General features: G+C 43.7%; 2 protein-coding genes and 2 non-coding genes across 4 annotated transcripts in view; 3 read left to right on the top strand and 1 right to left on the bottom strand.

The window, feature by feature from the left end:
* The window catches only part of LOC122692444 (thymosin beta-4-like), a 567,005-nt gene that overhangs the window by 108,352 nt on the left and 432,536 nt on the right, over nucleotides 1-26,117 (top strand). The window lies entirely within an intron of this gene.
* The window catches only part of LOC122692415 (zinc finger protein 345-like), a 564,572-nt gene that overhangs the window by 65,059 nt on the left and 473,396 nt on the right, over nucleotides 1-26,117 (bottom strand). The gene's annotated exons all lie outside the window — the stretch shown is intronic.
* On the top strand, nucleotides 7,551-7,692 carry LOC122692981. The gene has a single exon (XR_006340788.1).
* On the top strand, nucleotides 7,768-7,850 carry LOC122692964. The gene has a single exon (XR_006340771.1).

Genomic DNA, 26,117 nt, shown 5'->3' on the forward strand with positions numbered 1-26,117 from the left:
ATTTATCTAGAGGTATGGAGTGCACATTCCTAAAACAGGAACAGAGGGTTGAACTAGAGGGTTTATCTATTTATTGCCCACGTAGATTCAGCAGTGGTAACAAATGCTCAGTCTGGTGGGGAAAGCTAAGTAGGGAGATTGTCCACATGTGGGAACAACAGGTATATGGGAAATGTCTATACTTTATTCTCAAATCTTCAGTGAAATAAATCTTCTACAAAGTTGGTACTGGTGAATGCAGACTGAATATTTTTTAGAATATATAATATGAGAAAGATGAATATGCTTCTATCTTTAATTTTTCCTTGCTCATTATGCTTTAAAGATGTGGGAAAATAGAGCTCTCTAAATGCAGGAGACAACGAACTGTAGCAGTTGATTCATAAAACCTAGGAAAACACACACAGGAAGTAGAGCAACAACATTCTCAGGTGTTAATTCATGTTTAATGTAACTTATGACAACACGGATCATTACTTCCTTGGTTGGTCATTAGATAGCATTTAGGGCATCATTTTCAGAGGCATTTGGCTCTGCCCATAGGTACTGTGAACCTAGCGTGTCCAGCTCAGTTCAGTTCAGTTCAGTTCAAGTGCTCATTCGCCCTGGGCTGCAGCACGCCAGGCCTCCTGCTTCCCCTGGTTTCTTCTCCAAGAAAGCGGGGATGGAAGTGCCTCCAGGCTCCTGGTCTCTGAAGTTGGAGCTGCCAAGCTTGCAGAGAGGTGGTCACAAAGCAAATCATTTTGTGAAAACCTGTGTCCCCAGGCTGCAGAGGCAGGTGAAAAAAAACTAAGGAAAGGGGAGATCTTTGGGAAGAATTCTGCAAGTAGAGCCTGGCAGGAACCCAAGACCCCCAGGTGATTCCCACCACTCACCTCTCCCCTCCCAGACCCCAAGGGTACAGGCAGGCTGTGGACGGCCACACCCATCCTAGAAAGAGCCCCTCCCCAGGGAATCAGGTTGACCTTCTTTGTTTCTAGAAGTTCCCTCCCTAAACCCTCCCTTCCTGACGTCTCAGGTGTGAGGTTTCCCCTCAGGGCTCTGAATGAGGGTCTTCCTCTTACATTTTTTTCTCAACCCTCCTAGGGTGGGTCCGGTAGTACAGAAGTAGGGTCCACTGTCTCTCGTGAACTGTTCTCTGTAACTCGAAAAGGAAGAAGAACTAGCCCGGACGATCTGCAAATAGTGTAGAGCACCAGGATGTGATTAGCATTATCAGGTTAGTCTTGATTCCCCACTACAGATTGGGAACACAGAAAGTTGAGAAGGAGCTCAGAAAAGGGTGAGGGAAACAGGAAAACTTTTTCTTCTCTTTCTCTGCAGCAGTTGCAGGTTAAACAGCTGCATGGATGCCTTTGAAGGTATTTTCTCAAGATGCAGATGTGAGTTTGTGACGTAACATCCCCAGAGAAGACGCAGAGCAGGAGGAAGAAGAGGAGGAAATGGCAGCTTCTCAGGTACGAGTCCTGTCCCGGGTCTGGGGCTGTGTCTGCTTTTCTTCCTGAAATGCCTGGACTGAGAACCTGCACACCTTTAGTTCTCTGCTTCTAACTTTTCTGCCTGGGTGTTTGTTATCAACTTCTTTATTTTTTCTTTTCTTCTTATCATAGTGAAGCCTGGCTCTTTAGACCACTTCTCCCTTTGGTCCCCGAATCTTGTCTCCCTTGTCTGTATCCTGGCTTTCTACGGAGCATGACGAATTCTCAACTTATGAATTAGCGACTTTCAACTGGTGAATATATTCCCTTTGTGAGAGAGAAACACGAAGAGGCACTGGTATCCGAGATTCCCATTGGGATGTGGTTCGGTGTTGGGATCTTAGGGAACTAGGGGAAATGCCATGATGAGTTTACATGGGGATGCAATTTCAGCTCTTTAGGAGTTAGAAAATGCCCTTATATATTGAATAAACTCAGTGATCCAGAATTTTTCAGAAAATGCTCAGAAATAAAAAGAAAACTAGGAGATACTGTCCTCTGTAATGCTAAGACTTACTAGTTAAACTCGTTGTTAGGTAGGTAGAATAGGGAAAAAGAGTCCAAAATGGCGGTGGCTAAAAGACCTGGAAGGGAAAGCCCGCGAAAATAGAACAAGGAAGGTCTGGGACTGGAGTGAGAACCTCGAGTAAAACAAACAACGCGCCTGCCTAGGCCGGATTTACATAAGAAAGGCCCAGGGGCAGAGAAAGAGATAAAAAGAGGAGCCAAAGCCCTCTTCCTCCTTGTCTCTCTCTCTCTCCCGCGCGATCGGGTGATCTTCTCTTTGTGTCTTGGGATCGACGTGTCCTCACAACTACAAGATGGATTTTCTGGCTATTATCTAAATAAATAGAGCTGTAACACTGATTTATTTAAGAGCTATAACACGGTCTGTCCTCTGAGAGCTGTGACCCGCCAAGGGGCTTTAATGTCCGTCACTCCAAATTTTCGTTGTGACGAGACAAAGAACCCAGGAACATACACTCGCGTGACAATACTGTTAGGATACAAAACAGAGGATGTATATATGAAATGAATTTTGCATAAAACTGATATTTTTTATGTTAGGTTCAAGTTAGAATTTCCTTATTTTTCCGAAATGCCCAGGTTCTGATAGTGCATCTTCCCTGTGATCCATTTACACCATGACAGATGATGTCCACTGGCTCTGGTGATTTCTCTGAGATTATCAGGCTATAAAGTTCATTTTTTTTCCCCCTCTGTCTTTAAACAAGGCTGTGGAAAAATGGAATGAGGATCAGGTGAAAACCCTCACACTTAATGGAGAAACTCCACATCTTCTTGGTTTCTCTTTGCTTTGGACAATGAACACTCACTGTGTTGATGATACTGGGTTTTGGGAGTGAGAGTTTTCATCACTCAAGCCCAAATGTGATGTTTCCAGTACACTCCACGCTCATATCACAGACATAGTCTTCTTACTCACATTTTTACATTTTTTTACAGAATATTTGTAACAATCCTATTGGTGCTAATCTGTTTTCACCTGTGTTGAATTTCTAAGATACAGCTCAACAAAATGATACAGTTTTTCAAGAAATTAAAGTTTCAGAACCAAGCGCTCTAATTTATCTTATACCATTGTATATGTTTGCACCCTAGTGTATTTAAAATATACAAAGAATATCATCCACAAGTAGATGTATATATTTTAACTCATTAAAAATAATCTCGATTTTATTGATATGAATATGAATGACTGAACTGAACTGAACATGAACTGACTTTATTGACATGAATATCGATTTTATTGACATGAATATGAATGAACTCAGCTGAACTGAACTGAACTGAATATGAATCAGTTCAGTTCAGTCGCTCGTTCGTGTCTGACTCTTTGCGACCCCATGAACCGCAGCACTCCAGGTCTCCCTGTCCATCACCAACTCCTGGAGTTTACCCAAACTCATGTCCATTGAGTCAGTGATGCCATCTAAGCATCTCATCCTCTGTCATCCCCTTTTCCTCCTGCCTTCAATCTTTCCCAGCATCAGGGTCTTTTCAAATGAGTCAGTTTGTCACATGAGATGGCCAAAATATTGGCATTTCAGCTTGAACATCAGTCCTCCCAGTTAACATCCAGACTGATTTCCTTGAGGATGGACTGATTGCATCTCTTGCAGTCCAAGGGACTCTGAAGAGTCTTCTTCAACACCACAGTTCAAAAGCATCAATTCTTCTGTGCTCAGCTTTCTTTATAGTCCAACTCTCACATCCGTACATGACTACTGGAAAAACCATAACCTTGACTAGATGAACCTTTGTGGACAGAGTAATGTTTCTGCTTTTTAATGTGCTGCCTAGGTTGGTCATAACTTTCCTTCCAAGGAATAAGCGTCTTTTTATTTCGTGGCTGCAGTCAGCATCTGCAGTGATTTTGGAGCCCCCCAAAATAAAGTCAGCCACTGTTTCCACTCTTTCCCCATCTATTTGCCATGAAGTGATGGGACCGGATGCCGTGATCTTAGTTTTGTGAATGTTAGCTTTTCCTTAATACTCTTAGTAAGTATACAGTCTCATTGTAATATATGTCAATTGCAGGAAAATGTTAAAATATTTTTTTTTCTTGTTTTGGTATTCTCCCCAGTTATATAAAGTTCTTTTTAAAAAATACACGTATTTATGTTTGGCTGAGTTGTGTCTTGTTCGTAGCCTGCAGAATCTTGGAGCCATGTGGGAGACTTTGTTGCAAAAGGCAAACTTTAGCTGTGGCCTGTGGGATCTAGTTCTCTAACAAGGGACTGAAACCAGCCTCCTGACTTGGGAGCTCAGACTACCAGGGAAGACCCTAGAAAAACTCCTATACACTTTCTTTAGTGTTGTCTCTGTGTATTTGTGTTTTACTAGGTAAATTTTAGTTCACATAAACTGAAGCAAATTCAAGATCTGTCATTTAATGAATGTTTGTTAAAATATTTGCAAAACGGTGGAACAACAATGTTGTTTTTTCTATTATTTATGTGATGCATTCAAGACCCTGTAAAAACTTTTAGAAAGACATATAATATATAGTAAATAGTTCAAAGGATTATTACTGCTATGGGTACTATTCTATCTGACCTGTCAATTTTGTAAAACACTGAAAATTCAAAGTTAAGTATCAATTCTTACCTTAGAGGTGTACCTCTTTGCTATATACAACGGTCATTCATGTATCAGAATTTTCAACTTTAGTAGTTAAAATAAGCTTGTTAAAAATGCGGCACATTGGCCCCACTCCAGAACTCTTAGATCAGAGCATCATGCTTTTTAAAAATATTTCCTGGTTCCTTGATACGGGGCTTCCCTGGTGACTCAGATGGTGAAGAATCTGCCTGCAATGTGGAGACGCGGGTCTGATCCCTTGGTGGGGAAGATTCCCCTGGAGAAGGAAATGGCAACTCACTGCAGTATTCTTGCCTGAAAAATCCCATGGACAGAGAAGCCTGGCATGCTACAGTCCATGGGGTCAGAAAGAATCAGACATGACTGAGTGACTAACTTGATTTCGTTGATAGACAGTTTATCCTGTGTCACACGAGTACAACTCTCAAAAATAGATAGGTCAGTGTTGATGTGATTGTTTTCTAATTTCTCTTCCAGATCAGAATACTTTCTATAGTGGTCTGTGGATCATGTCTCATTCTCTTTTCCTGGGGTTATAAATACAGTGGAACATACAGTAGTATAAAAATTATATTCTTGTGTAACACCAGACATTCTTCTAAATCAGAACCATTTCTCTTGCTGGTTTCATCTTGGGTCACATTAGGAAGTCTTCCCAGGTCCACATGGCTCATGTCCTTTATATTTCAGGGGCTGCCGGCATTCCAGGATGTGACCATAGATTTCACGCAAGAGGAGGGGGAATGCCTGGACCTCGGTTAGCGGGAATTGTACAGGGACGTGATGTTAGAGAACTATGGGAATCTGGCCTGCTTTGCTGAGGATCACTTGCTTCCAGAATCTCTTATGTATCCTCAGGGTTTTGTTTCATTCATTCTAGAACGTCTCCTGGAATTTTCTGCTTTGTCCAGTAGAGGTTAAGATCCCTACTTTCTAGGGGAAAGTAACCTTTCTTGATGTAATCTGCCTCCTTGTTGTTCAGTCTTTAAGTCATGTCCAACTCTTTGCGGTCCCGTGGAATGCAGCAAGCCAGGCTTCCCTAGCCTTCTTTAACTCCCAGAGTGTGCTCACATTCATATCCACTGAGTCAATAATGCTATTGAACCATCTCATCTTCTGCCACTCCCTTCTCCTGCCCTCAATCTTTCCCAGCATCAGGGTCTTTTCCAATGAATTGGCTCTTCTCATCAGGAGGCCGAAGTATTGGAGCTTCAGCACCAGTCCTTCCAATGAATATTCAGGGTTGATTTCTTTAGGATTGACTGGTGTGATCTCCTTGCTGACCAAGGGACTCTCAAGAGTCTTCTTTAGCACCACAGTTCGAAGGCATCAATTCTTTGGTGCTCAGCCTACTTTATGTTCCAAATATCACATCCATACGTGACTGTTGAAAAATCCATAGCTTTGACCTTTGTTGGCAAAGTGATGTCTCTGCTTTTTAATATGCTGTCTTTGTCATAGCTTTTCTTCCAAAGGGCAAGCATCTTTTAATTTCATGGTTGCAGTCACCATCTGCAGTAATTTTGGAGCCCCCGCCCCCTGCCAAAATTAAATCTGTCACTGTTTCCACTTTTCCCCTATCTATTTGCCATGAAGTGATGAGACTGGATGCCATGATCTTAGTTTTCTGACTGTTCAGTTTTAAGCCAGCTTTTCACTCTCCTCTTTCACCCCCATCAAGAGCCTTGTTAGTTCCTCTTCTATTTCTGCCATTAGAGTGATATCATCTGTCTATCTGAAGTTGTTGATATCTCTCCTGGTAATCTTGATTCCAGGTTGTGATTCATCCAGCCCAGCATTTCGCATGATGTACTCTGCATAGAAATTAAATAAGCAGGGTGGCCATGTACAGCCTTGATGTACTCCTTTCCCAATCTGCCACCAGTCAACTGTTCCATGTATGATTCTAACTGTTGCTTCTTGACATGCATATTCTTCATTCTAGGTTCATGATAATTCTGTGAGTTCTGTGGTATCAAATAGTGCCACTCTCCTCTTCAAACCAGAATTCCACTACCTTCTTTTGCCTTAGTAGTACTTGAGCATAATATCAGAATCTGATTTTGATGCATTTGTCTTTTAAAGATGCTTCCAATAAACTATTTGGTGAAATCATTTTTTTAATGCTTTTTTAACTATCTACCTTGACTTCTCTCTCACCTGAACACAAATTCCATTGGAAATTGATGAATATCTCAGAAAACACATATTCCTTTTTCTGATGAACAGGTCTTGTGGTCTCTAAGCCAGACCTGGTCATGTTTCTGGAGCAAATGAAGGATCCCTGGGATGCAAGGAGAATGGAGACAGCCATATACCCAGGTATGTGTCTATGCTTGAAGCAGAAAACTCGGGTGAGAGGAACAAGCATTGTGAAGGAAATCAGACTTTGTCGTGTGGTTTGAGAAGATCTGCTTCAGTGGAGACGATTTTGGATTAGCCTAGGTTTATTTCTGTCACAATCATAGATCATCATCTCCTGACCCATTCCTGATTCTTTTTATCATTTGTGTATTTTTTCTCCAGTGATTAATTTTCACATTCACAGTTAGAACCAAAATATTTGTCTTGGCCTGGAGCAACCTGCATGACCTGATAACTCGTCCATTTTGGGGAGGTTTTAGAAAATCTGTGCATATTTCTGAGTAACTATATTAAGCCCTTTTAAAAGTGCTGATTCTGTCTCTAGTTAGAAGTGTGTGGGTGGAGCTGTGAAAAAATTGCCAAACTTGTAGGCATACTGGGGACAGATGTTTTTTGTTTTCTACCATATAATTTCCAGTGCACTGGAAACTACACATATGACCTTAGAAATTTCATAATCAGAACAGCCCAGGGGGGGGGGGAGGCCGAGGCGTCTGGACTCGCCCGGGAGGTCCGGGTGCGCGAAGCAGGGCCGGGAGGTTTGCAGGTCTGGGTTTAGCGAGTGGCGTAGGGGACAGGGCGCCCCCAGGTCCACGATGCAGCCCCGGATGAGGCTGCAGTATTTTCCTTATATGATTGGGCCCTGTGACTGGCGGCGCTGCCAGCCCGGAGCCTGAGAGGATTATGAAAACGTGTCAGGCGAAATGGGGCCAGGGACTCGGGGGCTGGGAGGTTAGGGGGAGGCAGTTAGGCTGAGGTTTGGGTGTGGTTAGGGTGGCCCCTGCCACCCTGCGAGCCCTGGTCAATGATGACGTGACCACTGCGCAATCTGAGTTCTGGGAACTAGGTGATGGAGCGTGTTCTGAGAACGCACTGAGACCGAAAAAAAGGAAAAAAAAAGAAATTTCATAATCAAATTCTTTCTTCACTGCATTGTTATAGCCACGCTTTCCGGGAAACAAACTCACTCAGAAGGACAATGCAGATAGTGGAGTGCAGTTTATTACACCGGTGGGCCCAAGGCAGAGTCTCCTCTTAGCCAAGGGCCCCGACCAGCATTTGTGAAGATCTTTTATACCCCATGTGTACGTGTCCAAACCCACCAGCCCAATCCCTTGATGCTTTCAAATGAAGGGTAAATAAAATCACAATAACCCCATCATTCACATATTATGTGTTCAAACAGTTAATAATCAATAAGCCCACGGTTACATTCCAACCAGTTAATAACCGATAAGCCTGTGCTTTCATTCTGATAGTGTCCGAAGGCAGGTGTGATTAGTGTCTGTTTTCTCTTAGGTGATGAGGAACCTGGATATGATCTTCAAGGTTCCCCTGTCCAGAGAGGGTCTTATCCTTCCATTGTCGTTCCCACAGGCACTAAGCAGAGAGTTCAGAGTCCACTGGAGAGGTGGCCGAGCACGATCAGCACAGACAGGCCTGAGATGGAGTCCAGGCCCTATGAATTCCTTCTTCATTTCCCCCCTCTTTATGCTCTTAACTCATATTATGAGCATCATTCATAGGGATATATTGCACCCTGGCTCTCCAGCTGCAAATTAGGGAGAATGACATCAACCTTTGGATTACAAAGTTCATAATACATTGTAAAATTCAGGGTCCACAAAGCAGAACTATCAAAGCAACTATAACAATGGTAAATATAGTTTTCCACCAATCACTCTTCACCCAAGATAGGACCGAAGTCCATAAAGGAATGTTCTCATTTGACATTGCTTTTACGTGGTTTTTCATGACATCTAAAGTAGTCGATACATTGTCAGATAAGTCAGGAATGTATACACAATATTCAACCTTAATTATAGCACAGGCCCCTCCTTGAGCAGCTGTGAGTATGTCCAAAGCCATTTTATTATGAATTACTGCTTTTCTCATTTAGACTTGCTCTTCATTTAAGGCTTGGATGGCTTCTGTTCTACCTAGGAGGGCCTGTTTGTGAAATTAGTCAAGGCCTCTACTTTAATCATAATATATTTGTTGTCCCTACAGAGGGTACGAAAAAGGCAGCAATATACTCATACCATTGCAACAGATCTTGTCCATCTAGCATGTAAATAAGGTAGATTTACTGGGGCTTGTTGTAGGCTAGGCTTTTGCTACACTGGCATTTTTATCAAATGTAACCCCATGACCCGAGTCTATTGACTGTAGGTCTTACACCAAGAGAGCAAGGAGAGGTAATGATTGACAAGAGAGAGGAAAGTCTCTTTGTCATCCCAGAAAAGAGCAGAGTGGTTTAAAATCTGCCTGGCGGCGCGGTGACACCCACCAAGGAAGTCCATCCTTCACAGACAGAGGCATAGTCCTACATACCCAGAAGTTGTAGGTGTTCTGGAAGTCCTTTTAGGAATGTGCCCATGAGGTGTAAACATTGTCCTGAGTTGAGACAGAAGTTACATTCAAAATCACGTTGATGAGGCCAAACAGCAGGAGTTGATTGTGCGGCTTCATCCTGAAGGGGCTCATCCGGGATCTTTTCCTTCTTCTTAAGGATGGTCTTAGTCTCTCGAGGGTCAGTGGGGTCCCTCTGTGCAGTCCACTCAGTGTTTTCTGGGTATGCGTGGTATGCTCTCTTCACCCTCGTATGATGGATCAAGGGACAATACCTGCAACTTTAACTGCAGTAGGGGTAGTTAGAATAACATAAGGGCCCTTTCACCAAGGGGCTAGCAAATCATGTTTCCAATCTTTGACCCATACTTGGTCACCAAGTGTAAACTCATGAATCTGTTCCCCAAGGGGGAACGGCACCCTTTCTTGTACAAACTTAGTTACCCAATTTATTACCTTACCCAGTTCCATCTGCTGTGAAATCCTATCCCGCCTTACCTGAGGCAAATTTGTTGACACCTGTATTATTATGGGAGGAGGCCTCCCATACACAATTTCGTGTGGAGAATAGCCTTGGGACTGTGGGGTCATCCTGAGTCTGAGCAGAGCCATCGGAAGCAAGTCCACCCAGGAGCAGTTAGTCTCTCTGATCCACTTGGAGAGTCTAAGTGTCCAGTTGGCTCATTCCACCATCTCAGAACTCTGGGCCTATATGCAGTGTGCAGTTTCCATTTGATGTTTAAAGTTTTGCTTACTTGTTGTACTAAATCAGCTACAAAGGCCGGGCCATTGCCTGACCCAATGCTGGTAGGAAATCCAAATCTGGGAACCATTTCCCTAAGCAGGCACCGGGCTACTTCTGATGTTCTTTCAGTCCAGGTAGGAAAAGCTTTTGTCTATCTCGGGAACGTACATACCATGACTAGCAGATAATGGTAGTGTCGGTGAGGTTTCATTTCAATGAAGTCCATTCCCAGGTGTTCAAGGGGCAGTGTGCCTTTCAGCTGAATACCCGGAGGATTTTGTCTGAATCCCCGAGAGGCAGCATTCACTTGTGAGCAAGCAGCATGGCCTAGGTGGATCGCCTGGTGTATCTGGCTTACCAGACTGTGTGTCAGCTCCTCCAGTACCAATAATTTACCACTTGGCAATTCCCACCATCCCTTTTCAGTCTTGATGGCCCTTCCGCTTTGGCTAACCTGACAGCCATTGTCCTTGTTTTGTCAGGCTAGTGCCATCAGTATATAGGACCCAATTAGGGTCTGGAACCTTGAGCGCTTCTTTAAAACAAACCCCAGATACCTTACCTCCTCTTTGTAGATCTGTGCCTTCTTCTTTGACACCGGGTAACCTGCTTCCATCAACAGCTGGAGCAGTGCTTTTGTCCCTTTCCAGCATTTTTCCTTGGTCTCAGGCCGCCAGCAGCAGGTCATCCCTGTACTGTAGGGCCAACATCCATACTCTTCCGGATGGAATGAGTCCAGGTCAGAAGCCAAGGCTTCCCGAAAGATGGCTGGGAAGTTTTTAACCCCTTTTGGGGGAGTCCAGATGAGCTGTTGTTTGGTGCTCCCGACTGGATCTTCCCATTCAAAGACAAAGATGGGCTGTGACGCTGGGTCGAGGCATATGCAGAAGAAAGCATCCTTGAGATCTAGACAAGTATAAACTTTAGTCCTCGGTGCGAGGAGGCTAAGTAAGGTATAGGGGTTTGGAACAGTGGGGTGTAAAGTCACAGTAGCCTGGTTGACTAGCCTGAGATCTTGTACAGGCCTATAGTCCTGTCCTCCTTCCCTTTTGACTGGCAGGATTGGCGTATTCCAAGCTGACTGGCACTCTAGTAGAATGCCTGCTTGTTTCAATCTATTGATGTGGGGCAATATGCCGGTTCAGGCCTCCATCCATAGCGGGTACTGGCGCTCTCTAACCAGCATGGTGCCTGGTTTGAGTTCCATTATCACTGAGGCGTGATGTTTAGCCAGCCTGGGGGGAGGGGGGGTTGTCTTCCGCCCAGACCTCAGGGAATAATTGAGTTAGCTCCCTCATGCTCTTCTGGCCCACCCGGTTCTGCCTTCAGAGGCTCATGCAACCTCCTCTCATCTTGGGTTGGTATTGAGAGAGGGCAAATAAGTCATAGAGTCTGTCCAGAAGGTGGGCCTCTCCTCAGGGGAGAAAGTCACTTGTGCTCCTAGTTTGGAGAGCAAGTCTCTTCCCAAAAGGGGTACTAGGCACTCAGGAATGTAGAGGAATTCATGAACCACTTTTTGCCCCCCCCCCCCCCCCCATCTGACATTTTCTGGGCTGGCAAAATTGTTTAATCATCTCTTCTTCCAATACCCCAGTAACAGCGGTAGTCTTTTGGGACAGAGGTGCCACAGGTTTTGTTACTACTGACAGTTCTGCTCCTGTATCCACCATGAAGTCAATGTTTTGGTCCCCCACTCTTAAGGTCACCATGGGCTCTCAGGGACCTGATATCTCTGAGCCCTGGCAGCCCTAGTTAATTTCCAAGTCAGCAAGCCCCACAACTGTGGGACCTTCCTCTCCTTCCTTGCCTTAGGGTATTCATTCTTCCAGTGGCCAAAACCTCGGCACCGGGCACACTGGTTTGGCTGTAACGGGCCCAGGGCCTCCCTTGGGACTGGCTGAAGGACTGTCCTGTCCCTGGGGCAGATGAGGTTTTCTGGAGGGCCCGAGATAGGCTTTCCCAGAGCAGCAGCTTGCACTGTAAGTCTCTTGTCTGTTCTCTTTCTTTCCCTCCAACTCTCTGGAAGAGCGCGGTCTCTGCTTAATTCCAATGTCTCCCTCCCCCTCTTGTCAGTACCACCCGGTAGAGGCGGGTATGGCTTGGTCGGTTCGGTTGGAGCCGGATCCTGGAAGTGTTTGCCAGACGCTTCTGTCACCGGGATCGGATCCTGCCCAAACGGCGGCTCTACGACTCTGGGAAAGCTGGCTGAGGAGCAGCGGCTGTTGCAGAAACTTCACCTGGCCCTGGATCGGGCATTAAGGCGGCCTCCGGTCCTGGTGAAGCACTGCGAGGCAAGCGTGTCATTATCCAGCATGGGGGAGGGGTCAGGTCATCCCCGTCCAAATCCTGTAGAATTTCCTTTTTTATCATCAGTCAATTTTTGTGCCCTTCATATTTTTCCCTTTCCCTTCTGGATACAGAACCTTGTCCAAGTAGGAGGGTCTCAAGCTAACCCTAGCCATGAGTCAATAGATGAATATTGATCCAGGTGTCCTGGCTCTCCTGTGACTACTGTGTAGATTGCTTCCACTATTTTTAAGTTCACGGTATTATTCTCTGGTGGCCATCCTGCTCCCATAGGGGGCCATTCGACCTCACAGAGTATGTGGAGGCAGTTAGGCTTCATCTTCACCCCATAGTCTCCTCCTAATCCCTTTAAAATTTTCACTCCAATACAGTTACCTTAGATTCACTTCCCCCCATCTTGCTTACCTTCTCAGACCTTCTTGGACTTTTCATTTTCGTTCTGTCTATGAACTTCTCAGTACCCTATGTACTTCTCATATTTCCACTCAGTGACACTTAAATTGCCATTCTGCCTCCTTCTTAATTGGGGTGAGGAGAGCCTTACCTGCCAGACCCCAGAGGGAGAAGGGGGATCGGCGTGTCTTCACCTGCCGGTCAGCACAGGTGAACCAGAACATCACACAGTCCAAGACTGTTTCTCCCTTAAAGTCCATTCTGCCTTGGTGGGCTTGATCAGGTGCGAATGAAAACACAGATGGGTTAAATATCCCATGACCCAGGCCATCTCCGGAAAAGCCAATTCATACTCACTTCTGTATCACCCTCCTTCTAGCCTAACAATTCCGAGAGGGTCAAGAATTTCACAGCAGACAGGATACCTCCTGGGGGAGGGCAGAATATGAGCATACAAGGACCAGTTTCCTATCCTAACCCCTGGCGATCGCTTGGTAATAATTTTCCCCGAGACGGCATGGACACACCTCCTAAATGACCATCACAAATTTCCTTCCTAAACCCTAGCCTGCTCGTCAACCTGTGTACCAAGCAATCGCCGCCTGCCTATTCTAGGCTCCTGTGGGTCCCCACTCCTTCTAGTCCCTCCAGAGGGGTGATCAGGCCCCCTCTTCCACCCTGCTGGGTGGGTTCCTCCTCACCTGAGCGCTCAGTTCCCCTGCTGCCGTCCACTACCTGCTGACGTGAAAGGTCCGGGCGTTGAAAAGGAGAATCCTTCCGGAGGGGCGAGGCGCCTTTCCCCCTCTAGGTGATTCAAGCCACCAAGCCTCCGGGTGGCCTCAAATGAGACCTGTCTCCTCAAAGTGAGGAGCTTCACGGCCAATGCACCAAATGTGATAGCCACGCTTTCAGGGAAACAGACTCACTCAGAAGGACAATGCAGATAGTGGAGTGCAGTTTATTACACCGGCGGGCCCAAGGCAGAGTCTCCTCTTAGCCAAGGGCCCTGACCAGCATTTGTGAAAATCTTTTATACCCCATGTGGACGTGTCCAAACCCACCACCCCAATCCCTTGATGCTTACAAAGGAAGGGTAAATACAATCACAATAACCCCATCATTCACATGTTCTGTGTTCAAATAGTTAATAGTCAATAAGCCCACGGTTGCATACCAACCAGTTAATAACCGTTAACCTGTGCTTACATTCTGATAGATAGTATCCGGAAGCAGGGGTGATTAATGTCTGTTTTCTCTTAGGTGATGAGGAACCTGGATATGATCTTCAAGGTTCCCCTGTCCAGAGCGGGTCTTATCCTTCCATTGTCGTTCCCACAGGCACTAAGCAGAGAGTTCAGAGTCCACTGGAGAGGTGGCCAAGCACGATCAGCACAGACAGGCCTGAGATGGAGTACAGACCCTATGAAGTACTTCTTCACATAAGACACCTCACTAAAATGAGAAAATGCAAATCTGAATTTTATGTTACAGTTTCTCTTTTTTTATATGAACTAACATTAAATGTGTTAAGTATATTTGTCCCAGTTCATTAATGCTAAAATGCTTTAATATATTTATTTAACTCACAGAGTTTTTAAACAAATTATTGACATGGGAGTTTAGAACATTTCCCACAGTGCTTTTTTTCTGATTTTTCTTCACTATTAAACTTATAGATTATATAGAGAAATCTTTAAGAACAAATTTTTCTGTTCCAATAATGCTATTTTACAATGTTATGTTACTTTTGCTATACAGAAAGATAAGTGATGCATATACACATTTCCCTTCTTGAGGAGATTTCCTTCCCATCTAGGTCACCACAGAGCATTGAGTACAGTTCCCTGTGTTCTCACCATATTTTTCAAGTCTCACTTCTCATTTGATTGTTAAGAATTCTTACCTTATTAAATCTATCTTGTTTGTTATGAACCATCCCAGGACTTCATCGTTTATGCCATCTATTTCTGATTAGTTCAAGGTCAATAGCATTTACTATTTTAGATTCTATTAGAACATGCTCAGATAACAACATGAGTGGTAAGTGGGTTAAATAATAAGTAGGCATTAGCATTTGTGAAAACGTTTTGTTTGTAAATTTGATTACTTAAAGCAAAAATTACTCATTACACTGCTCAACTGCTACTCGCTTCATTGTTCCTGCAGGTTTCTATCTTGACTTCTTCTCTGCACCATACTCCTCTGTCATCTCATCTTGTCCAATGTTCTGTGTTTGTGGTCTCTCTTCTGCAGGCTGCAGATCCTAGTTCCTCTTGCTCTGGTGTCTGCTCCCTGGTGGGTGAGGTGGTCCAGAGACTTGTGCCCTTATGCCCTTGAGAGGGGGTTGATTGTTACTATTGTGACCAGAGCCTGACCGGATCCTGAGGGCCGCTTCGCCTTTCCTCTGTGGCTGTTACTGTCCGTGTGGGGACTGTTTCCTGATTGGTGGATCAAAGGCCACAGATCTGAAATTAGCTCTGCTCTGGTCTGTGGTGCTTCTGATCTAGTGGGACTGGAGCACACCCACTGGGAGGGAAGCCACTGAGTGTTGCTCCTCTGGGGATGTTCTCCTCGGAGAGTGCTCTGCGAGTCATCTTTCATGTGCTGTGCGACCTCTCGTGTGACCCTGTGTTGCCATTGATCTTGGCCCCACCTGAACCATGGGTATGCTGGCACTTGACCCTGGTGTCTCTCAGATGTTGTTTTCACCAGGTCACCAGCAGAGATCATCTGTGGTTATATCCCAGGTGTATATTCATTGTGGAGCTGGACCCGCTGCGGTGCTATGGGGGCAATGTAGACTGTGACCTGGCCCAAATGCCTCATGTGCATGCCTACAACGTCTACAGTTGCTAAAGCCAGACTGGTCTTGATTGCCAGAGCCTCATTTCCATCCAGATGTTCTGTTGGGGCTGAGTTTACCAAACCAGTTGTGGGGTGGAACACCATGGTTTGTACAGTTGCAAGGAGAGATCTCAGCTCTTCTTGCTTAGTGGCAGGGCCTTGGGGTTCAGCTGTGGTTTCAGCACCACCTGTACATTGGGACCACCCACAGGTGTGTGCTCTGAAGGCGCCCCTGGAGCCCATGAGCCTACCCTGGTGGGGAGGTGGCTGGGGAGGAGGAAGCAGCTGTCGGGGTCGTGAGATCACCCACCTAGGTGGGAGCCATTCCTAGTGCCTGGAGAGGCAGGGACAGGCACAGGGGCAGAGAGGCTGCAAGGAGGTTCTTCCCTTCAGGCATCACTCAACAACGCCACTCTGCTTTCCTAGGGGTTCAGGCTTCTTCCACAAGCATCCCATATGCAGAGCTCCTCCGTCCCCCCCGTCCACTCAGGATGTCTCCTCATGGCCAACCGCAGTCCTCTGCCTGGTTCTGCTCTCCGAACCCCGCGTTCCAGCACCCAGCCCTTGTCTGCAGCGGAGGACACCCTCTCAGTCTGGGTGGGCACGGCAGGGGTCAATATCCTGCGTGCACGTCTCACTCTGTCCTGCACGCTGGTTGCCGTGTTCTATTCCCACAGAGAACGAGGCTCCCCTTCTGTCCCTACTGAGCTCCCCTCAGTGAGGGGCTTCCCTGGATGTGGAGACCTCTCCTCTCTTCAGATCCCCCCAGGGTTTTGCAGGTCCCATCCGGCTTCTTTTCCTCTTCCCTTTCCTCCATCTCTCCCTTGTCCTACCTGGCTCAGCAGGACTCTTTCTTGTCCTTTTAGGTGTCCAAGTTCCTCTGCCCGTGTTCCTCAGGGCTCTGTGAGAAGTTTTCCACTTCAAGATGTATTCTTGATGCTTTTGTGGAGAGGGATGAACTCCACGTCTTCCGAATCCTCTGCCATCTTGACTCCTTCTATCTCGGTTTTAGGCTTAATCTAGCCAAGTGTATGCCAATTTTATGTAAATTGTAAACTATATTCCCCAAGAATAGTAAGTAAAATAACTTATCATTTGGTATCTTTCAGCTGTGTCTTCTCACGACACCCAGGGTTTGAGGACCCAAAAGCCAGGCTTAGAAGATTTACTCCCAACAGCAAAGCTAGGAATATATGAAAGATTTCACCTTGCAAATTTACATTTAACCAACGACTGGGAATCTATGAGGGCATATAAAGAGCGGAGAGCATGTTATGATGGACACAACCAAGTTGGTTCTGTTTCCCATAAAGTAAACATTCCCATCAAAAGAAATCAAGGATGTGAATCAAATAAGGAAAAACCAATTTCAGGTGACCACTTTCAGTCATCAACATCTGCAGATAAGTGGATATTTGTCAGGAAAAATCCACATCATCTCTTGAAACATACATGTTCTCTGAAGGGAAATGAGGAAAATCTGGAAAGTCATCTAGTCTCTACTGCAAATACTCATTCAAACCTATACTCTGAGCATAGGTGTCTATTAAATATACATTCAAACATGTCTGGAAATGAGAAAGTTAAAAATGAGGGGGAAAATCCCCAATACAATCAATTTGAGGGATCGTTTAACAAGGGTTTATTCTTCTTCAACCAGCAACTATTTTCTCCTTGTTGCAAAATCTGTAATGTTGAAAATAATGGGAGAGACCTTATTCAACCATCATTGGTCAATACATATGGAGGTATAATTAGTGTTGAACAACTTTCCAAGTGTAACAAAATGAGGAATGCCGTAAGCAGGAGCTCTACCCCCAACAAATACAAGAGTATACCTGATAGAATGAGAAGCTCTTCATGCAATGAAACTGGGCATAATGTTGACCAAGACTCATATCTCATGAAACAACAGGGACATCAATTTTCAGACAACAATTCTAAACATCATAAGTGTAGGAATATATTTTATCAAAGCTCAAATCTTACTATTAATACTTATAAGAATATGAATGTTGGAGAGAAGACTTATAATTGTTATGATTATGGTAAAGTTTTTAACCAGTCTCCAAAACTTATTCAACAGCAGAATATTCAGACTAAGCAGAAACATTGCAAGTGTAATACATGTGGAAAAGTCTTTAGTAACTCACCAAATCGAAGTAGACATAGGAAAATTCATACAGGAAGAAAATATTTCAAATGTATAGCATGTGGCCAAACCTTCAATCAGAGTTCCTATTTAACTGAACATCTGCGAATCCATGCTGGGAAGAAACTATACAAATGTACAGAATGTGAGAAAGTCTTTATCTGCTGTTCATGTGTTACTCAACATCAGCAAATTCACACTAGGGAGAGACCTTATAAATGTACAGACTGTGGCAAAGCCTTTATCCATTTTTCACTTCTTACTCGACATCAACGAATCCATTCTGGGGAGACACCTTATAAATGTACAGCATGTTGCAAAGCCTTTATCCGTTATTCACTTCTTACTCGACATCAACGAATCCATACTGGGGAGAGACCTTATAAATGTACAGCATGTGGCAAGGCTTTTAAGCACAGTTCAAATTTAACTCAACATCAGCGAATCCATACCGGGGAAAGACCTTATAAATGTACAGCATGTGGCAAGGCTTTTAAGCACACTTCAAATTTAACTCAACATCAGCGAATCCATACCGGGGAAAGGCCTTATAAATGTACAGACTGTGGCAAATCCTTTTCCCACAATTCAGGTCTTTCTCGACATCAGAGAGTTCATACTGCAGAGAAATGTTAGAAATGTAAGGAATGTGGCCGAGAATTTCATCACAGCCATCACCTCACTCACAATCAGAGAATACATACTGCCGAGAAAGCCTAGAAATGAATCAGTGATAAAAAAAAAAATTTGGTCCTAAATATACAATTTTGAAAAAAACCAGAGTTTTCTTTGGAAAGGTACATGAATGAAATAGAAAAATGTAGAAAACTGCTTAATCAAACGTAACTCAGTACCAGACAATTCATACTAGAAAGCATTTCATTAGTACCACTTTTGTTGAATTACTCGAAGCAGAAACACTGTAGCAAGTATTCCATAAGTAAAACACATACAAAATTGATATGTTAGTATGCATCACAAGATGAAGGGGTGGATATTTGCAGAGGTATAATTATTATTAATGTATCCTTGTTTATGTTAATGTTATTTGAGATTATTAAGGAACGAAAAGGAATGTATTTCAACTCTCAAATTACTACATGCTGTGATTTGTTTCTACTGTATATATGAACTTATGTTTTTGATGGTTGTTGCGCAATGGTAAGAGAAGCCCTTCTATATGAAGTGGGAATCATTTACATTTATTCTCCAATTTATAAGATTAAGAACACAGTCATGTTATATACACACTAAACCTCTGAATGGAAGTATTTGTCACTGATGTCAAACACCTCTGTGGTCACCATGATGTAAGTGATCAGGGAATAATTCAAAGTAAGACAGAAGTTTGCTTTAAGTTTTCAATAATTATGTCAGTTGCTTTTTAAGCATAAAACAAGGATAGTTCATGAAAATCTAAGGTATTTTTATAACAGCAACATAGAGAAATCATGCATATTATCTGGCAGGGTTGAAGTAAAGACACCTCTTCTCTCTGATGTAAGTGTAGAAAACTCTGGAAAAGTCATATTAATATAATTAATGTCCATCCATGTTTACTAAATTAGCCTCCATTTTGTAAACCATATAAATCACATTCTCAGATCATTTCATCAAAGAAACAGGACAGTTTTTAGAAGCTTGTAATGTGTATTTTAATCAAGGATCAAACAACAATTGGAAAAGGTTTTGTTCCACCTGTGCAAAATTAATGTATCTTAATAAAAGTGAATGGTTTTTCAGTGTGGCAATTGATGTGGAATGAATGAAGGGTTAACGCACCACCAGCATTAACCTCTCCCACCTATTTAAGGTTGCAGGAAAGGTAACGTAATGATAAACTATTTGAAGCACAGGGGGATGACATCTGTAGAAATTAGTTCCTTCCTGCCATTAAACCTCTCATAACTTAATATGTTTCCCACCATTTCTATGTTGTATCTCCTCTTTCATTTTTATCTACTTGGACATCGTGGTGGTTCTAATAAGAAGGATCATACAGAGTACTGTTGAGAGCTCCCCTGAACTGCTCCATGCTGTTGCTGCCTCAGCATCTGTCTGGGGATCAGGCAGCCTGCAGGTCCTTGAACTCACACCAGCCAGTCCTGTGAGCACCTGCCCTAGATGACCCCTTCCTTGGGACCAGCAGTCTTGCTGAACCCCAGGGTCTACTGCACAGGCTCCCCTTCAGTGATACCCTCAGAGCTCACCAGAATCCTGCTCGACTTTCTTTGAATGGACCCCTCCACACTCAGCCTGTGGGACCCACAGCACTTCACCCAGGGTTAGGTCTGAACCTCAAGTACTGGAAGTTTCTCTGCCTGGTTCTAGCCTTGACCTTCCTCAGGGGCCCTCAAGGCTTGCTGTGAATTCTCTGAGGACCTAGAGTCATAAACTCACCTGCTGCAATTGTCCTTTGTTCTCCTGTTAGTTAAAACTTTTCAGGGGCTCATTTAAGCAAATGTAAGTTTAACAAAGTCACAAAAAGAATAATCAACAGCCATGATGGGAAAATTCTGAACCAAGATTTATAAAATCTTACCCTGTATCATTCTTAGCACATGTGTCTTGTAAGGCTTAAAGGAGCTGTTTTCTCATGGCTTTCACATACTTTGAATGCAATATATAAATATCTGAAGATATATACATAATATGATTTATGTAACACATTAAATACAAGATATAAATATCTGAAATAAACATGTTAGCAGTGAGAAACCCAAGAAAGAATATGTGAGTGTATGTGTATTCTTACATGTTTAACTTAGAGAATTTAAAAATGCTAGATCAAAGCTGGTCATTTCAGAATTGCAGATGATTTATTAGAAACTATAAAACTTGTCAATTTGTGGATTAATCTGTTTTGTCTACTTTTCATGGAATTCATTTCCTTAAATGTCAGTCGGTTATGTTTTTTAAGGAACTTCCACACGGTCCTCCCACGTGACTGCACCAGCTTACATTCCCTCCAGCAATGTAGGAGCTTCCCTGATCTCCAAGCCCCTTCAGCGTTTATGATATTCTTAGTGAGCTTTTTGCTCATTGTTCTTCTGGCTGGCATGCCTTGATACATCCCTGTAGCTTTGTTCTGCATTTCTTATTCTTTAGCGGTGGTGAGCATCTTTCTTTTGCCTCCTTCCCATGGAAAAGAGCAAGCTGCCCCGCCCAGCCTCAGCAGCTGTGGGGCACAGGGTTAGTCTCCCCACAGCATGTGGAGTATTCCTGGACCAGGCATGAAGCCCTTGTTCCTTGCAGTCTCAGATGGATTCTCCACCACCGGGTGACCAGTCTGTTTAGCTTTTTTTCCTTTTGAGACATATATATATTTATTTATTTATTGGAATATAATTGCTTTACAATATTGTGTTAGTTTGTGTTGTATGACATCATCAATCAGCCGGAAGTATACGTAAATCTTCTCCCTCTTGGCCCTCCCTCCCGTGGTCTCCGTTTCACCCCTCTTCTCAGCACAGAGCACCAAGCTGCGCTCCCTGTGGTAAACAGCAGCTTCCCACCAGCTACCTATTTTAATCATCAGTTCAATTCAGTTGCTCAGTCGTCTCTGACTCTTTCCGACCCCATGGAGTGCTGCACGCCAGGTCTCCCTGTCCATTACCAACTCCTGGAGCTTGATCAAACTCATGTCCATTGAGTCAGTGATGCCATCCAACCACCTCATCGTCTGTCGGCCCCTTCTCCTCCCCCTTTCAATCTGTCCCAGCGTCAAGCTCTCTTCAAATGAGTCAGTCCTTCACATCAGATGGCCAAAGTATTGAAGTTTCAGCTTCAACATCAGTCCTTCCAATGAATATCAGGACTGATTTCCTTTCGGATGGACTGGTTGGATCTCCTTGCAGTCCAAGGGACTCTCAAGAGTCTTCTCCAACGTTTTCCTCATGGTGGTGTATATATGTCAGTGGTACCCTTTCAATTGGTCCCCCTCTTCTTCTCCTGCTGTGTCCATGTCTGATCTCTATATTTGTGCAAATATTGCCTTAACAGATATGTATGGAATTTAAAATATGGTATTGATGAACTTATTTACTGAGCAGGAATATAGGCGCAGAGGTAGTTCTTAAGCTTTTGCATGTTAAGCTTTCAAGGCATAAAATACATTCCATACATTTTATAGCTGTAGCCATGTGCTCTGGAAAACAAACTGACTCAGAAGGACAATGCAGTGCAGTGGAGTGCAGTTTATTATACCGGTGGGGCCAAGGCAGAGTCTCCTCTTAGCCAAGGACCCCGAACAGTTTTTGTGAAAACTTTATATACCCTAAGTGTACTTGCTCAAACCCAGCTCTCCAAATTCCTTGAAACTAGTCTGGAGAAGGTAAAAGAGAGATACGATCAAAGTTAACCCAGGATTCATGTGTCACATGACTAAATAAACAGTGGATATTTATCAACAGTCCTGTGGTCATATCCCAATAAACAGAATGGAATTTACCACTTTCTTCTGTTACAGAGATAATTAACATATTGTTTTAGGCAACAGAGTCCTAGTACAAGTACTGAGGCTTTGGGGGCGGGGGGGGGGTGTGGGGCGGGGTGGGATCTGATTTTCCTTTGGTGTGCCATTTCTACAGACACCGGGGCGCAAAGTAAAGAGTCCACTGGGAGGGTGACCATGCGTGTAGCCTAATGCTCACAGCCTGGCCTAAGACAGAGTCCAGCTCTCTCTGTTTCCTCCTTCATTACTAAGTGAAAGAAGCCCATTTGAAAATGCTACAGAAAGTAGGATTTTTACAATATGGCTTTTTGGTGTAGGTAAATGTTCATATGTGCTCAGTTGTGTCTGAGTATCTGTGATCCCAGGGGCTGTAGCCTGCCAGGCTCACCTCTGTCCATAGATTTCCCAGGAAAGGATACTGGAGTGGGTTGCCATCTCTTCCTCCAGGGGATATTCGTGACCCAAGGGTTGAACCTGCATCACCTGGATGTCCTGCATCGGCAGGCAGATTCCTTACCACTCAGTCACCTGGGAATCTAGTAAGAAATATAGAAGAGATTGAAAAGGTCCATGATTACTGTGGGTTTCGAAGGAGGGACTATGAATATCCTCAGTCTAGAGAACTTTCCAGACCATGAAATAATTTGTGTTAAACTGTCATGATTGACACATGTTACTAAACATTTATCTAGAGGTATGGAGTGCACATTCCTAAAAGAGGAACACAGGGGTAGACTAGAGAGTTGATCTATTTACTGCCCATGTAGATTCATCAGTGGTAACAAATGCTCACTCTGGTGGGGAAAGCTAAGTAGGGAGATTGTCCACATGTGGGAACAAGAGGTATATGGGAAATGTCTATACTTTATTCTGAATTCTACTGTGAAATAAATCTTCTACAAACTTGGTATTGGTGAATGCAGACTGAATATTTTTTAGAATATATAATATGAGAAAGATGAATATGCTTCTATCTTTAATTTTTCCTTGGTCATTATGCTTTAAAGATGTGGGAAAATAGAGCTCTCTAAATGGAGGAGACAATGAACTGGAGCAGTTGATTCATAAAACCTAGAAAAACACACACAGGAAGTAGAGCAGCAACATTCTCAGGTGTTAAATCATGTTTAATGCAACTTATCAGAACACCGAACATTACTTCCTTGGTTGGTCATCAGATAGCATTCAGGGCATCATTTTCAGTGGCGTTTGGCTCCGCCCAAACGCACTGTGAACCTAGCGTGTCCTGCTCACTTCAGTTCGGTTCAGTCGCTCAGTCGCCCTGGACTGCATCTCGCCAGGCCTCCTGCTGCCCCTGGTTTCCTCTCCAAGAAATTGGGGATGGAAATGCCTCCAGGCTCCTGGTCTCTGAAGTTGCAGGTGCCACGCCTGCAGAGAGGTGGTCAGAAAGCAAATCATTTTGTGAAAACCTGTGTCCCCAGGCTGCAGAGGGGGCTGAAAAAAACTAAGGACAGGGGAGACCTTTGGGAAGAATTCTGCAAGTAAAGCCTGGCAGGAACCCAAGACCCCCAGGTGATTCCCCCCACTCACTCACCTCTCCCCTCCCAGCCCCCAAGGGTACAGGCAGGCTCTGGACCACCACACCCATCCTAGAAAGAGCCCCTCCCCAGGGAATCAGGTTGACCTTCTTTGTTTCTAGAAGTTCCCTCCCTAAACCCTCCCTTCCTGAGGTCTCAGGTGTGAGGTTTCCCCTCAGGGCTCTGAATGCGGGTCTTCCTCTTACATTTCTTTCACAACCTTCCTAGGGTGGGTCAGGTAGTAGAGAAGCAGGGTCCACTGTCTCTCGTGAACTGTTCTCTGTAACTCGAAAAGGAAGGAGAAGAACTAGCCCAGACGATCTGCAAATAGTGTAGAGCACCAGGATGTGATTAGCATTATCAGGTTAGTCTTGATTCCCCACTACAGATTGGGAACACAGAAAGTCGAGAAGGAGCTCAGAAAAGGGTGAGGGAAACAGGAAAACTTTTTCTTCTCTTTCCCTGCAGCAGTTGCAGGTTAAAGAGCTGCATGGATGTCTTTGAAGGTATTTTCTCAAGATGCAGATGTGAGTTTGTGACGTAACATCCCCAGAGAAGACGCAGAGCAGGAGGAAGGAGGAAATGTCAGCTTCTCAGGTACGTGTTCTGTCCCGGGTCTGGGGCTGTGTCTGCTTTTCTTCCTGAAATGCCTGGACTGAGAACTTGCAAACCTTTAGTTCTCTGCTTCTAACTTTTCTGCCTGCGTGTTTGTTATCAAGTTCTTTATTTTTTTCCTTTTCTTCTTATCTTAGTGAAGCCTGGCTCTTTAGACCACTTCTTCCTTGAGTCCCAGAATCTTGTCTCCCTTGTCTGTATCCTGGCTTTCTATGGAGCATGATGAATTCTCAACATGAATTAGCGACTTTCAACTGGTGAATATATTCCCTTTGTGAGACAGAAACACGGAGAGACACTGGTATCCGAGATTCCTATTGGGATGTGGTTCGGTGTTGGGATCTTAGGGAACTAGGGGAAATGCCATGATGAGTTTACATGGGGATGCAATTTCAGCTCTTTAGGAGTTAGAAAATGCCCTTATATATTGAATAAGCTCAGTGATCGAGAATTTTTCAGAAAATGCTCAGAAATAAAAAGAAAACTAAGAGATACTGTCCTCTGTAATGCTAAGACTTACTAGTTAAAACACAATATTAGGTAGTTAGAGCAGGGAAAAAGAGTCCAAAATGGAGGTGGCTAAAAGACCTGGAAGGGAAAGCCCGCGAAAATAGAACAAAGGAAGGTCTGAGGACTGGAGTGAGAACCTCAGGTAAAACAAACAACTTTTTTTCTTTGTTTACATAAGATTTACATAAGACAGACCCAGGGGCAGAGAAACAGATAAAAAGAGGAGCCAAAGGCTTCTTCCTTCTTCCCTTTGTCTCTCTCTCCCGAGCTATGGGGTTATCATTTTTTGAAACATACACGTTCTCTGAAGGTGAATGTGGAAAATCTGGAAAGTCATCCAGTCTCTACTGCAAATACTCATTCAAACCACTCTGAAGACAGGCTTCAATTACACACACATTCAAGCACGTCTGAAAACCAGAAATTTAAAAATGATGGGGAAAACTCACAATATAATCAATTTGAGGGATCTGTGAGCAAGGGGTCATTATTCTTCCACCAACAGAAAGTTTCTCTCTGTTCCAAAGTGTGTAATGTTGATAATAATGGGAAAGTGTTAAACCCACCATCATTGTTCAATACACATCATGATATGGTTAATATGGAACAACTTCTCACATGTAACAACACGAATCAGGCCTTAAGTAAGAGCTCTACCCCCAATAATTACAAGAATATTTACGATGGAGTGAGAAGCTATTCATGCAATGAAACTGGATCTAAAATTGAACAAGACTCTAACCCTATGAAACATCAGGGACCTCAATCTTCAGACAAGGATTCTAAAAATAGTACATGTAGGAATATCTTTTATCAAGCATCAGGTCTTCCACTAAAGAAGAGTACACATATAGGAGAGAAGACTTATAATTGTGAATATAGTGATAGTTCTAATCAGTCTTCAAATCTTACTCAACAGCAGAATATTCAGGATCCGCAGAAAAGTTACAAGTGTAAGAAATGTGAGAAAGCCTTTACTAACTCATCCAGTCTAAGTAGACACAGGAAAATTCATTCAAGATGGAAACCTTTTATAGGTACATATAAATGTACAAAGTGTGGCAAAGCCTTTAATCAGAAGTCAAATCTTACTCAGCACCAGAGAATTCATACTGGAGAGAATGAATAAATTCTCTTATAAATGTAATCCTTATAAATGTAAGGATTGTGGCAAAGAATTTAACCAGTGCTCAGGTCTCACTTACCATCAGAAAATTCATACTGGAGACAAGCCTTATAA

This window comes from Cervus elaphus, chromosome 4 (assembly GCF_910594005.1).
Source record: "Cervus elaphus chromosome 4, mCerEla1.1, whole genome shotgun sequence".
Classification (NCBI taxonomy): Eukaryota; Metazoa; Chordata; class Mammalia; order Artiodactyla; family Cervidae; genus Cervus; species Cervus elaphus.